At 34.1% G+C, this 15,171-nt stretch overlaps 1 long non-coding RNA gene across 2 annotated transcripts in view; it reads right to left on the bottom strand.

Moving 5' to 3' along the window:
- Positions 1 to 2,599: 2,599 nt before the first annotated feature.
- LOC122216994 overlaps positions 2,600 to 15,171 on the bottom strand; it is a 32,873-nt gene continuing 20,301 nt past the window's right edge. The window contains exon 3 of one of the 2 annotated variants that reach the window (XR_006201236.1): positions 2,600 to 2,665. This is a non-coding gene — a long non-coding RNA (uncharacterized LOC122216994). Of the gene's footprint in view, positions 2,666 to 9,655; positions 9,761 to 15,171 lie in introns of those variants that run through there. The other variant, XR_006201235.1, reaches the window with a different exon arrangement.

Below are 15,171 nucleotides of genomic sequence, written 5' to 3'. Positions count from 1 at the left end.
CCTAATAAATATTCTCAAAACCTCATTTTAACCATTTATTATGAAATTCCTATTTAGAGCAAGCAACTAATTTGGGGTAACAATTTGTGTGTTCAGCTATTTGTAGGCTAGTACAGAGTAAAGAGAAAAGCAGGGAAAGGTGAGTAGGATAGAGAGAAAAGAGAAACGAAAGCCAAATGTGCTTACAACTCACAACATGAATGAAAAAAAATATATTTCTTTAGAATCTACTCCATTGGCTTAACTTTGTATTATTGTATATTTTCACATTAAGATTATTTGCATCCTTTTAATGTTTTATCTTCTTGGAATTTCTGCTCTTTTTAGAATGCTTTGACCTTGTTGTTAAGAATATTTGCCCTCCTAACTGCCCATGAGATACTACCAGCACGTTAAATTTAGCACCAACTAGCACTTAGTAGCTGTGTGCCTCCGCCCTCAGTCTGCTCATTAACACATAAGACATTTGTGAAATAGAAAGGGCGTAGCAGATTCAAGCAACTTAATGCACTTTGAGGATTGTCATTAAGTAGTCTGTACATGTCAGTTGCCTTTATAAAGTTTATAATTAAAGTGAAAATTTAAAGATCATAGAATAAACGCTGAGGGTCTAACCTTAGAGCCTCATTTCCTAGCCATGTGGCTTACACCGAGGTATTTAAGCTTCTTATTTCTTGATTTCATTATTGGTAAAATAAGACTAATGGAATCTACCCTGCTTGTCTCACATTCATCTGATGAAAATTCAAATAAAATTTTTGTGACACTTTCAATGTTATCATATCATAGTGGAGTGCAGAGAAACACCCAACTACTTTCTAAAGTCCCATGGAGCAAAGATAAAATCCAATTCTACAATGACATGATTGGGAGTACATACCGGGAAGCAGAGCAGTTAATTTTATTTATTAACAGATTCTGTTCAATTGCATCTTCCTAATGATTGATCTCAGATTCCCCATCATTTCCTTGCCCTCGCCCGTATCATAACTCATTGACTGTGTAGAATGACGTCTCTCTGCCTCACGTAGTTTTGGGTGGAAATTTTATTCAGTGTTAGTAATGCCTTTATTCCCTTATGCAATCCACATTTCAAAGAAAGGTAACTGACAGATTCTTTGGTTTATTCAACAATGTCATATTTCAATGTAAAGGGATTGAAGTTCCATGCCATATATGTGCTTTCTTGTAATCTTTGACATTATTTTTATTTTAAGGTGGAAACAGTATTATATTCAACGACAAAAATCACAAACTATTACTGTGCTGGGTATCAGTTTGTATTTACATATTTTAGTATTTCATGAATAAAGAACATCAGTGAGGTTATGAAATCTGCATTTTCTTTGGTTGATTTTGTTAAACATATATAATTACCTATGGCAATAATCCTGAGATATTAACAAACTTTGTGGAAATTTTGATAAAATAATTTTTGCACTGAATGTAAATAGAAATCTTAATGAGAAGAGAAAATAAGATAATTTCATTTTCATCAAAGCTATTATTTCAGTATATTTATCCATTTGAAAATATACAATTTTTAGAGCACTTTTAGGTTCACAAGAGAATTGAGAGGAAGGAACAGATATTTCCAATATACCTGCTACCCCACACCTGAATAGCCTCTCCCATTGTCAACATCACTCATCAGAGTAGTACATTTGTCACAACTGATAAACCTTCATTGTCACATCATAATAACCAAAGTGGACAGTTTACCTAAGGGTTCACTCTTGGAGTTGTACATCACTTACGCATTTTTGGAGCCACACTACTTTGAAAATTCTAGTAAGCTTTTGCTGCTATATTTTGTATATTCCTGTCCTAATTCTGACTTTTATAATGTAAGGATGAAGAGGTCGGCAATGTTCACAATAGTCCTTAATAATATTAAAGTCCGTGTTAGTGTCTGTGACACAGACACATTGTCAACAATTTTATCATTTTGTACAAGTTTTTCTTTATGGTAAGTTCAGTGTGCAACTTAAAGTCTGCTACAGAGCCCGCATACATTCCCAAGTCCTGAAACGGACTGAATATGAATTCTTAAAAGCAAAGAGTAAAACTGCATACACCATTGCCTCATCTCTCATCATTTCCTATCCCAAAAGTGACATATCATAATCCATTCTTTTTAGTACACTTAAGGTTCAAACTTTATTACACTTAAGTTCAAACTGTTAGTGCTGTAGATGTAAATGAGATTCCTTCTGAAAAGTATATACTTAATGTATTTTAATGTGTTCAATGTTTTCTATTTTTTTATTTTTTTCTTATTTTAGGTTAACTGCTCAATTGTGCATAGTAATGACAGAAAAGTTGAAGTTAGTGAAATTGCTTTGCAAAGCAGGCAATGAATGCTTATGATTTGAGTAGTAAGAGTTTGGGGAGGAGTGATATCTATGTATTACCAAAAAAGATCAGAACCACCAATAAAGATATATGACCGCTGCCACATGTAAAGGCATATTATTTCATTTTATAATAACAATGATAAACTCATTATATGAGTTAATATAAATAACAGCATATTTTTGAAAATTAGATATATTTTTCCAAACAAAACCTATTTAGTGAGAGGAGGGATATCAATGTACCTTTTTGTGGATTCCTTTAATGTCTTATGGAGACCACTGCATCTCACATCTGGTCTGCATTCACACTGTTGAGATAGAAAATGTCATATAACAGTCACTTTTCTCAGGATATATTTCTGGAATATGAAAGAAGTTATGCTAGTATTGTTTTAACTTGACCATGTACTATTAATGTTTGAAATAAATTTAAACTGTATTTTAAAATTTTAAGAAAATGTCATATAAGTTTTAGAAAGTTCCACTTACATTTATGTTAGTAATTGTAAGTCGGAATGAAAACAATCCAATATTTCTATCTTGCTATTAGGATGAAAATAGTTTTGACTTTGATGCCCCCCCCCCTTAAGGGTCTGAAGGACCCCTAAGAAACCGAGAAAACATATTGATAACTACAGTATAGTTACAGCCATGCTTCAGAGTTTATTTACCTCATCACAAGTTTAAACATTTTATCAATTACATGACTACCAAATTACATTTAAAACCTCTTGGAAATTTCAAAATAAATACTAATGTAGCATTGTAGGGGGAATCAAATGAAATAGAACAGAACAGAGAATTGGTATGATGACTAAAACCTGATGGAGAAAATTAAAGGAAAAAATGAACAGTAGACAACGAGCAGGCTGGGGCACCTGGGTGGCTCAGTTGGTTAAACATCAGGCTCTTGATTTCAACTCAGACCATGATCTCCTGGTCATGATCGCATGGTTGCGACATCGAGATCAAGCTCCACAGTGGGTTCCATGCTTTAGCGTGGAGCCTGCTTGAGATTCTCTCTCTCACTCTCACTCTGCCCCTCCCCGCTCATGCTGTCTCCCTACTCTCAAAATAAATAAACACCAAAAAAAAAAAAAAACCCAAAAAAGAACATAAGCAGGCTGGTTTACTGTCTGAGTAATCTTATGGTGTTCAGACCTAGCTACACGTTTTAATCACCTGGGAGGTTTGTTAATGTACTTGTAGCCAGGCCTTAATCAGGTCCACAAAGGAGAATCTCTGTGGAAGAGGCTTCCTTCGACCAATTAAAAATTAACTCTAGAGAATCTCTAACGATCAAGCGAGGTAGAGAATGTTTTGGAGTAATAACACAGAAGTATCCCATGCAAATAAAGCATAAAAGTTTAAGGCAGGAAATATGATAAAGTATGATCAGTGTTGAATAAGTATGTGAATTATATATATAATGTTTTATTAAGTGTAATGAAAATATGTCTATTACATTAAAAAATCTGTAGCATACATTCTGTTTTGCCTTTTCTCCGAAACCAATCGGTCACAAAGAAAGAATTTTGACAGAACCTTCATAAATGTATTTTTAGCAACAATACCTATGTGTTGTTCTCTCAAAAGTTTGATCAATGTTTTGAATCTGCTGAGAAGAAATATATTGCTAATTTGTTGCCTAATAATATATGGATAGAGTTCTAAAGTGTGTTCATCACTATATTAAAACCAAACTATTAAAAACTGAGAGAAAAGCCACACTTTGCATCAAATCACACAGGAACATTTACAAATAATTCTCAGATACTGTTTTATCCAACAGTTCGTTAATTCATTTAGAAGTTACTCTTTCATCCCATTGTGTTATTACAAAGTCATAAGGATAAAAGCTCACCTGCCTTCTGAATGTGTCACAATATCTAAGCAGTATTAAAGATATTTGAAGTTTTGTAGTACATGTCCATCTGTATACATTGTACCACACAACTAAGCAAGAGCTTTGTCTGCTGCAGCCTAATACTGTTTTTTCTCTTCTTGCTAAAATATAAGTTCCAAAAGAATATGAATCTTTGTTGTGCTTCGCTAATATATTCCAAATGCTTTAGAACAGTGCCTGGTACCTAGTAGGGGTTTTCAAATATTATCAACCAAATGTATAAATAGGTGATTATAATCAAGCCTGAGAATTTGCAGAAGGCTTGTATAGGAGTTGACCTACATTTTCTCCTTTTTTCAAAAAATCTCATTTCTAGAATGTGCAGAATCTGAACAAAGAATACATGAATTCATTATGACATACTGACTTTAAAAAATATTATCAATAACTTCACTTCCAAGCATTTTTAATTTGGCCGTGTGTTCTTTTGTGAAATAGGAAATGCTTTATTACTCAAATAAAAATGACGTGGCACAGTAGACTTTAAGACATGCTTTTATGTGTATTAAAATTATAATATCTCCTGACAAAGAAGTTTTGTCACCCTAACAGTCTTTCTATTTATCACTAATACAAGGAAAATGAAGGAATTACTAGGAAACATACCTAAGGGAGAGTTTTTATTTCCTACTGAGCTATCATTTTCTTTTCTTTCTTTTTTAAAATATTCATAACAAATTAAGGCATGATTCACGAATAAGAGAAAATAATGCTCCTAATAAAATGTGGGTATTTTTTAAGAGTCAAAATATTCCTTTGGAATTTACAAGCATGTAATATTATAAAATCAAATGTGAATGATGTATATAACCAAGTAATGGTGTATCCATGCTCACTATTTATTCAGAAAAATAACAAATATTTTAAGCAATTAAATATTTCATTTAGGATTTAAAGTTAAATATCAGACACCTAAACTGCTCAATGGCCTCAGGTTCTTATTTTTCATGTAGTGTTAAATATTGACTTTTTCAGAGTTTCCCAAGACTTGTGATATATATATATATATATACATATATATATATATATATATATGTATATATATATATATATATATTTTAGTTTTTTTATATTTTATATTTTATATTTAGTTTTTTTTATATTTTATATTTTTTACTAAAATATATATATATAGATTTTAGTTTCTCCTCTATCCATGGACTGTGTTCTTGCTTTACAGCACAGTACAGAGCTGCCATAAAATAGTAGCTTTTTCAAAATCTTCTGTTCCTTGATATGTAGGAGGGTTAGCAGGCTCTTGATGTAAGTTAAGGAGCCAAGGAAATGTTGTCAATGCCAAATATCTGTTCACTGGGTGATATGACGGTTCACTGGGAACTGTTTAGAGTGCCTTAACTTTCCAATATTAGCATCCTTTTGGAGTAGCAAATATGTCATTGATGAGGTTGACAGAATTCCTCACTAACATGTTACTAAGAAACCAGCCCAGTATCTTCTGGTTTTGCAGAGTTATTGAAAGAAAAAAGGGAAGGAAAGTTTTAAGAGTTCAAAGACTGTTGAATAAGGCTGGTAATGAATTCTAGCGCAGGTCCTGTAGCAGCTGTGTAATCTAAAGCACTTACATTCTCTGTCTCTTATGTATACGAGACATTTCTACCTTATAGCAGACATTTATTTCAGTTAATTCAAGGGAAAGGACTTAATTCTTCGGTGGTAAAAAAACAAAACACATCAAAAACAAGAGCAAATCCCACCAGCTTGCTCCCTGTGTGTATGATTCTCTCTTTTTTTAAAAAAAATTAGATTCCATGTAAAAGTAAGATAATGTGACATTTGTCTTTCTCTATCTGACTTATTTCACTTGGCATAATACCATCTAGGTCCATCCATGTTCGTAGCAAGATAACATAAGGTATAGAATTGTTGAATCACTGTGTTGTACACTTCAAACTAATATAATATTTTATATCAAGTGTACATCAATAAAAAAGAAGCAAAAAAACCAAAAACACTTAAATTGGTCAACTAAACTAAGTAGAACTATTCCTTTAAAAAAAATTAATGTTTATTTATTTTAGAAAGAGAGGGAGGGACAGAGTGTGAGCAGGGGAGTTGCAGAGAGAGGGAGACACAGAGTCTGAAGCAGCCTCCAGGCTCTGAGCTGTCAGCACAGAGCCTGACGTGGGGCTCGAACTCATGAACTGTGAGATCATGACCTAGCAGAAGTCAGACGCGTAACCAGGCTAACCAGACTTAGCCAACCAGGCACCTCAAAGTAGAACTATTCTTAAAGCCTAAGTCTTAGTAAATAATGATTATGCATTTGAATGAAACATTTGATAGATTTACAGAGGCAGAGAAACTTAGTGTATGTGACCCAGCTAAAATTTACTTGTGCCCCAACAGAAACAAGGTTTTATTTCCATGTTTTCCTTTTTACGGTTACAAGGCAAAATTTAAATAAACTGTACAGCATACACTATACGTTTTTTTTTTTATAATCATGCAATGATTTTTTAAATCCAAGTACTAATTCCCTCATGTCAGCACATCTCTTTAATTCAGAGCAAATGATCTACAGAAATTGACCAACACAAAGGCTATGATTTAGTCACACAAGAAATCCTATAGTTTATCAAAACAGCACTTCCCACTGGATTAATCTAAATATAAAAAAAACTAAAAAAATATAATGCTTTTGGAAATAAATAACTTTTTTTGTACAAGAATGTTTTATAGGCTCCTATACACATTAAAATACGTTAAAGTGATTTTTACATTTCAGTGTTTTATATGAGAGATTATATAATTTTGGAGCTTATTTTTATCTATAATATCTTAATACTAAACATAGAAGAATATTGAAGAGAACATAGCACTCTTAGTGAGATTATTGGGATGGAGTCATACCCAGATAAAATTATACATAAACATATTACATTCATTTAGTATATGTAATATGTTTTATATTATAGGTGTAATCTTTACTGTATTTATATGACATGCATTATAGTTTAATTTCCAAGAATAAAAGTATAATGAAATCACAATGTTAATGTTAATAAATTTGAAGACAGAAAACAACAAATCTTTCTACACACAAAGCATTATTGAAGTCAAAATACAAAATGAAAAAAGCTACGATAAACCAACAGAATATAATAGCCTTAAGATGGAAATATGTATTCAAATTGATGAGCAATTCACAGGACTTCACATGAAAAATAAGTAGAATAAATTAAATATTTTCAAACTGTTGTTTTTCAATTTGAAATTACATAGAATCTAATGACTCTGACAAAAGAACACTCTAATATGTTTCTCTGCACTGAATGGAAATTATCAGAGCAGAAATTTAGGGAAGAAATTTAGCAGTATAAATCAAAATCCATGCAAATATTCAAAATATATGCCCCAGGGATTTCATTTTCAGTATTTTATATAAAGTATTCACAAAGTGTGTACTAAAATATTTCATTGAACACTGGCATGTATATTTATTATGGCAAAAACAAAGAATCATAATAACTTTATTGAATAATTACTCTGTCCTTGGTATTCTTCTAAGTGATTTAATTATGTTAACTCATTTATTACACACAGAAACACTTCTCTATTTCAGATATGAGAAAATGAAATTCCAGACAGGTTAATTACACTGAGTTAGAATTTGTAGGACATAAAATCTAGCTGTCTGGCTCAAGGGATCGAAACTCCCAACAGTTATGCAGTGTTGCCTCTCAACTAGCAGATACTATAACAAGATACAAAAACTTTTATGTTAGGGATGTAATGTACAGCACGTGACTATAGTTAATAATATTGCATTGTATATTTACAAGTGGCTAAGAGTTCTCATCACAAAAGGAATGATTGTGTAACTATGTATGATAACAGAGACTAACTAGATTTATTGTGGTGATCATTTTGCAGTGTATACAACCATTGAATCATTATATTGTACACTTGAAAATAATATAAGGTAATATGTCAATGGTACCTCAATTAAAAAAAAAACACTTCTATATAATAATAGTGTATAGGGGCACCTGGGTGGATCAGTCAGTTAAGTTCTGGCTTTTGGTTTCAGCTCAGATCATGATCTCACGGTTCGTGAGTTTGAGCCCTCAGAGCCTGCTCTGAATCTCTCTCTCTCACCCTCTCTCTCTGACCCAACCCCACGCATCCTCTCTCTCTTTCTCCCTCTCTCTCAAAGTAAATGAATAAACTTAAAAAATAGTGTATGTAAAATACTTAGCTCCAAGCTGACAACAATTACTGTTGGCATTATTATTATTCAATGTTAGTTATTAATATCATGATTATAATTTTCCTAAGCCATTTAAAATAATGCTTCCTGACAATATTTGTTATAATCAGAAAGCTTCTGAAGATATTATTTAGAAGTTCTAGATATAGAATTATAGATAGATGTGATTTTTTATTTACATTCTACATCATATGACATTTTTTACATTATATTTTTTTCTTTTTTTTCTTTTTTAATATTTTGAACAATAGTTAAAAGTACCTATATACATCTAAGATTAAACACACTAATTTGGGGGTGCCTGGGTGGCTTGGTCGGTTAAGCGTCTGACTTCAGCTCAGGTCACGATCTCACGGTCCGTGAGTTCGAGCCCCGCGTTGGGCTCTGTGCTGACCGCTCAGAGCCTGGACCCTGTTTCAGATTCTGTGTCTCCCTCTCTCTCTGCCCCTCCCCTGTTCATGCTCTGCCTCTCTCTGTCTCAAAAATAAATAAACGTTGAAAATTTTTTTTAAAAAAATAAACACAATAATTTGATGATGTATTATAAAAATAAATTGTGATAGGCTCTGGAACTTTTAGGACTTCTAAAACCAGGCAGGCCATGATGAAAACTAGACCAAATAGGAAGATCCTCTCCCAATTTAGTGTCCTCCTAAATCTGCATAAATATAATTGTGATCTACTTCTATAAATGTGTCTGTTTCTTTCACTGAGAGCTGCTTCACTGACTTTTTTTTTCCCTTAAGCATTTATCCCTCTTGAAGTGAGCAATTGTTAGGAATAAAAAAAAAAGTGCTTGTTTACATTACGAATAGAATTGTTTTTTCCACGATGTCTGTGCAGAAAGAATTGCTGGTGGAATAAGGAAAGAAATTAGCAATTGGTTGCATGGGAATGGTTGTTGTCAGAATTTCATATAACAGTTGTGTTGCGTTGAGAGAACACATAGCATTTTATTTTCAATAGTTATACATGTTTCAATGATTCATTCTGTTCTTTCTTCACAGTCCAGAAGGACACTTGGATCAGACCCTTCTAGATTTGGAGAGACAGAGAAAAAAGACAAAAAACAAAACCAAAAACAAAAACAAAATGACCTCCTTCATTTTTCTCTCAGTTTTGTTAGTAAGCCAAATTATTGGTTTGGTAGTTGAACCCAGCAACAGAGTCTTCTTGATAACTTCTGTGGAGAAAATATCTCTCTTCTGTGGCATCTCTTTCTCAGAAGGAAAAATAAAAATGTCATCCCGTAGTCACCACACACATCTATATATAGAAAAGATATCTGTAAGCACCTAAATCCTGCCTTCGACATAACACAGCAAAGTTATTTTTCCAATATGAATAACATATTTTCTATTTCCTAATTAAATAAGCTTTAAAACTCAACACTTACGTTATTTTCTCTGGGAAATATTTGCATATGTCTGTCTGTGTGCTTTTGCATGTAAAAATTCTTCTTACAGGAAAGCCTAGGACTTCATTGCAGTCCTTAGAAGTGGGTTCTATGTAGCAGCACCTTGGTGTCTCAGTTGGTTGAGTATCTGCTTAGGTCAAGATCTCATGGTGAGTGAATTCGAGCCCCGCATTGGACTCTGTGCTGACAGTTCAGAGCCCGGAGCCTGCTTTGGATTCTATCTCACTCTCTCTCTCTCTCTCTCTCTACCCCTCTCCTGCTAGTGCTCTCTCTTTCTCAAAAATAACAAAAAAATGTTAAAAAAAAAAAACAGAGTTCTATGTTATTTTCCCAGATAATCTCTCAGTAAATGACAACAATAACAAAAAAATGTTCCTTAGCTTAAGTCATTGTACTTTTATATCTGAACTAAATTTAAAAACCTATTTTATTTCAAAGGAATACTGAGATTGTTTTTCCTTCTTAAATCTTAAGGTTTGACTTAAAATAGGTAACTTTCATTTTCTCACATAGATTCACATATTCCAAAAGCCATATTGAATTGATAATATTAGAATAATAATATGGCATTATAAAAATGGGTTTTGAAAAATATATTTGTAATGAAATATCTGTTTTCCTAAGAAAAATCAGTGACTCAAAAATTAAAATCATAGACTAGCTATACTTTCCCTCATGTTTAATTACACTTACCATTCATACTTGAATTTGATATTCTTATTTTCAGTTGATTAATAGAAAGGAGAAAATTATTTCCAGTTGGAAAGCACTTATATTTTTATGCATTTCAGTTCATAACTTAAATTTACTCTTATTTAAATTTACCTATAGAGAAAATAAAGGGGAAATTTTTTCTTTCATTATTTTTTCAGGTGTTAGGAAAAAAAATTAATTAATGAACCCTGACTAATATATTTTAGTACATTATAAAAATAACAGTATGACATTTTATTTAAATGACATAAACAGCAAGGCCTATATATTTGCATTACTCTATTTGTTTCTGCAGGCTTTAAATAAAATAAGGGAGGTATACTAGAAAATGACATTTTAGGGGCGCCTGGGTGGCTCAGTCGGTTAAGCGGCCGACTTCGGCTCAGGTCATGATCTTGCGGTCCGTGAGTTCGAGCCCCGCGTCGGGCTCTGTGCTGACAGCTCAGAGCCTGGAGCCTATTTCGGATTCTGTGTCTCCCTCTCTCTGACCCTCCCCCGTTCATGTTCTGTCTCTCTCTGTCTCAAAAATAAATAAACGTTAAAAAAAAAAATTAAAAAAAAAAGAAAATGACATTTTAATTTGTCTTCGTCTTAGGTACTTTCTAGACCTAATGAATTTAATGGTATGGGCATGTTTCTGAAATCTCTGTTCTTCAGTTCTTTTGTGGATAGGGTGGAATTTACTTCATAACTTCTCTCAGGAATTGGATAACATGAAACTTTAAAAAGCGTGAGACAACGGATGGTAGATGTTAAACACTCAATAACTGTTAATAACAGCAACGATATAGAGTGTTAGTGGTGCTGTTATGCTGCTCTGTCCTCTCTTTTTCAATAAAAATGGGGGGGGGTGGTTTGGATACACTGAGCATGATATTACTAGCTTGGTGATTATAAACAGGTCACGATCTCTCCGAGTCTCTGTTTCTGTGTAATAAAGACAGTTCAACACATGTTCCTCGGAAGAATATTGCAACAAGTGGAACAAGTGGTTAGCTCAATGACTTGAAATGCCTCATCACTCACAGAAATATTCACATATCATATAGCTACTTTTTAAATGCGTTTTGGGGAACTAGGGGTACAAGATTAGAAGACAAAACTCCCATCCTTACGGCTTTCATAATTTAATGGATAATATAATGTTTTAACAGGTGACTACAATACTGTGTCCCTCTCATTAGCAAAGGCACATACAAAATGCTGAGGAAGTTTAAAAGCTGCAATTAGATCTGCTTGGTGAATGAAAGACAATTTTATAAAATTCATAAAAAAGGTGCCATTGAATCTGCAACCTGATGAATGAAAACGAGCAGGTAAAAAGGAGTAGGCTATGCGAACAAATAGGTTTATGAACATGTCTCAGATGATTATGTGATCATGAGAACATCAGGGTTAAACTTAATCAATGGCAAGACTTCAAAGACATGTCATAGCCAAAAATTTTACACACACACACACACACACACACACTCACATGCACGTAGTACGAAAGATTAATGCATGTTTCTTTAATGCATACGCTCACACATTTATGAGTGTTTTCTACTTTTGGCACAATGAGAAATTTCTTGGTCAAAGTTCATGGGCTCTCCTGCTGCACCTGTCTTCTATCTCTGATTTTGTGCAAGTGCGGGTGTACATTCAAATTGTAGTTAATTGTCTACTAAGCACACCTTGCTCTCGTCAAGGATATGATGATTTTCACTTCATACATTTTGACAAAAGTTTGAAATGAGAAAAGAATCCCAGTGCTCAAGTTTGGAACCTCCTTATTTATTTTTTTTTTTATTAAAACCAAATTTTCTTTTTTAAGTTTCCTTACTTGCCAGAAATATGGTAATGTTTATCTTAATCATTCTGGATGTAATCCTCTGTCTGCAAGGTACTGTAAAGAGGTGATGTCCATGATCCTTCGGGTCAGGTGTGGATGTCTGCTCAGTATGAAGACAGGACTGCATGTGGGTAGGTTGGGGTGGGGAGAGCCTCACAACTCATGGATGTTTGGCCTATGTTCCTGAAAAGTGGAGTTAGAGGTGCCTGAGTGGCTCAGTCGGTTCAGCATCTCACTCTTGATTTTGGCTCAGGTCATGATCTCACAGTTGGTGAGATGGAACCCTGTGTGTCTCTGCACTGAGTGTGAAGCCTGCTTGCGACTCTCCCCCCCCCCCTCTAAAAATAAATAAATAAGGGGCCCCTAGGTAGCTCAATCAGTTAAGCATCCGACTTCGGCTCAGGTCATGATCTCACTGCTTGTGGATTCGAGCCCACATCAGGCTCTGTAATGACAGCTCAGAGCCTGGAGCCTGCTTCAGATTCTGTCTCTCCCTCACTCTCTGCCCCTCCCTGGCTTGCTTTCTCTCTCTCTCTCTCTCTCTCTCTCTCAAATAAATAAACATTAAAAAATAAAAGTAAAGAAATAAACATTAAAAATAGAATGAAAATCCAGATGTCCTTTGGTTTGTAATAATACAGACTTTTCCAAGAAGTTCCTTTATTTTCCCTTTTACTCAATATATTGCATGAAATCCATATACCAACAAAACGCTCTCAAGCTGCTGTCAGAGGTAATGTGCAGGTCAGTGTGCAGTGTCTTCTCTAACTAGATTCAAGCCATGCTCATTTAAGCTTCTGAGAGGCACCAGGGGAGTCCCCAAAAAGAAATGCACATATAGCTCTCAATTAATACTAAAGTCCTTTTCATATGCTTCAAATATTACTTCCAGATCTCTTAAAAGTTTTGTGTATTTTACCCGTACCAAGTCCCTAACACAGACAGCCTCTAGTGAGTGATGGGAAAAGGGGTAAGCCTTAAAACATTTCCAGTGGGGTACAGATGTGAAGATAGCCCTTCTCCAAGAGCACTCCACAGAGCAATGCTTCGGGAAAAGTGGAACACTTCAATTTGTCATTCTCTGAAAGGAAACTTGTACGTATTTCCCCCAACCAAAGAAACACTGAACACTGATGATGACAGAAGTTCTATTGAGAGGTTGCGATTAATGTTGGATGTTGTCCTCAAAGTCTAGCAGATTGTTCTCTCACACCACACAAAGTAGAGAGGCTTCAACACAAAGACACTGGAACTGTGTGATATGAATACACACAATTACTTCTCTCACAATCTTAAGGACTAAGTTCTTAAAAAAAAACTTTAATGTTTATTTATTTTTGAGAGATAGAGAGAGAGAGAGAGACAGAGCTCAAGCAGGGGAGGGGCAGAGAGAGAGGGAGACACAGACACAGAATCCGAAGCAGGCTCCAGGCTCTGAGCTGTCAGCACAGAGCCTGATGCGGGGTTCAAACTCATGGACTGCGAGATCATGACCTAAGCCAAAGTGAGATGCTTAACCCACTGAGCCACCCAGACACCCCTTAAGGACTAATTTCTAAGTCTGTAGAAGACTTATTAAAGCTCAGTTTCAGGTTTCATGAAATATTCTCTTGCAGTACTCTTTTCAAGCAAAATGGTCTAATTCTTCCCACTTGCCACTGATTTTGTCAGATTGTCATTTCTTTGCACACTCTTATACAAGAATACTACCCACCTCTAAAGACAGTCTATGTGTGCGCAGTCAGCGTTACTTACAATTCTTTTCCTTGGGTGACCAAATACCACAGAAAGTGATGGAAGTCTCATTCTGTCGGCTTCAATGAAAGTGAACATTGGGATGCCTGTCTTTGGTTCGGCGTAGCCTTGTAACTTACAGTTAGGGCTCAAAAGTGGGGTAAATTGATGTATTTCATTTTTATCCTTGGGTCTCTCTTTTTCTGAATTTGTTCTGAGGGTATCATGTGAGTCACAGAGGCCATGAAGTTAGTGAACTCTTAATAATGGATTTTCTTTCTCTAAATTGTCTGGTGTGTTTATAAATATAAATATATATATATATATATTTTTTTTTTTTAATTTAAAAACAAGGTTCATTTCTTTATTAAACTGGGTGAGAAGTACAAAGGTGTTTGGTATGCTTTATATTTTTTGAATGTCTTGTTTCATAATAACTATTTCTGGAAACACTTTAAAGCAAACTTGTTTCACTACTTGATGTTTTTATATTACAAAACGATCATTTTCCATTTACATGGAGAACTAATTGACATGCATCAGTTTAAGGCATACAGCATGATGGTTTTATTAATAAATATTATGAAATGATTATTTCAATAGGTTCAGCTAGCATTCATTATCTAATATTGATAGAATCAAAATAAAAGAAGGAAATAGGGAAAAAAAGAAAAAAATAAGATTTATTCTCTTAACAATTGTGTATATATAATGAGGCAGCGTTAACTACACTCATGCATTGTACATTACATTGCCAGCATTTATTTATCTTTAACTGAAATCTGTACACTAGTCTGTCTTCCTCCAATTTTCTCTCTTCCCTCTTTCTGCCTCTAGTAACCACGTGTCTGATCCCTTTTTCTATGATTTTTTTTTATTCCATGAATAAATGAGATCATACAGTGCTTGTGTTTCTTTGTCTGACTTATTTCACTTAGCACCATGCCTTCAAGATCCATCCATCTTGTCACAAATGGT

The sequence above is a fragment of the Panthera leo genome, chromosome B1 (assembly GCF_018350215.1).
Source record: "Panthera leo isolate Ple1 chromosome B1, P.leo_Ple1_pat1.1, whole genome shotgun sequence".
Classification (NCBI taxonomy): Eukaryota; Metazoa; Chordata; class Mammalia; order Carnivora; family Felidae; genus Panthera; species Panthera leo.
This window is presented reverse-complemented; position numbering and strand designations above follow the sequence as displayed.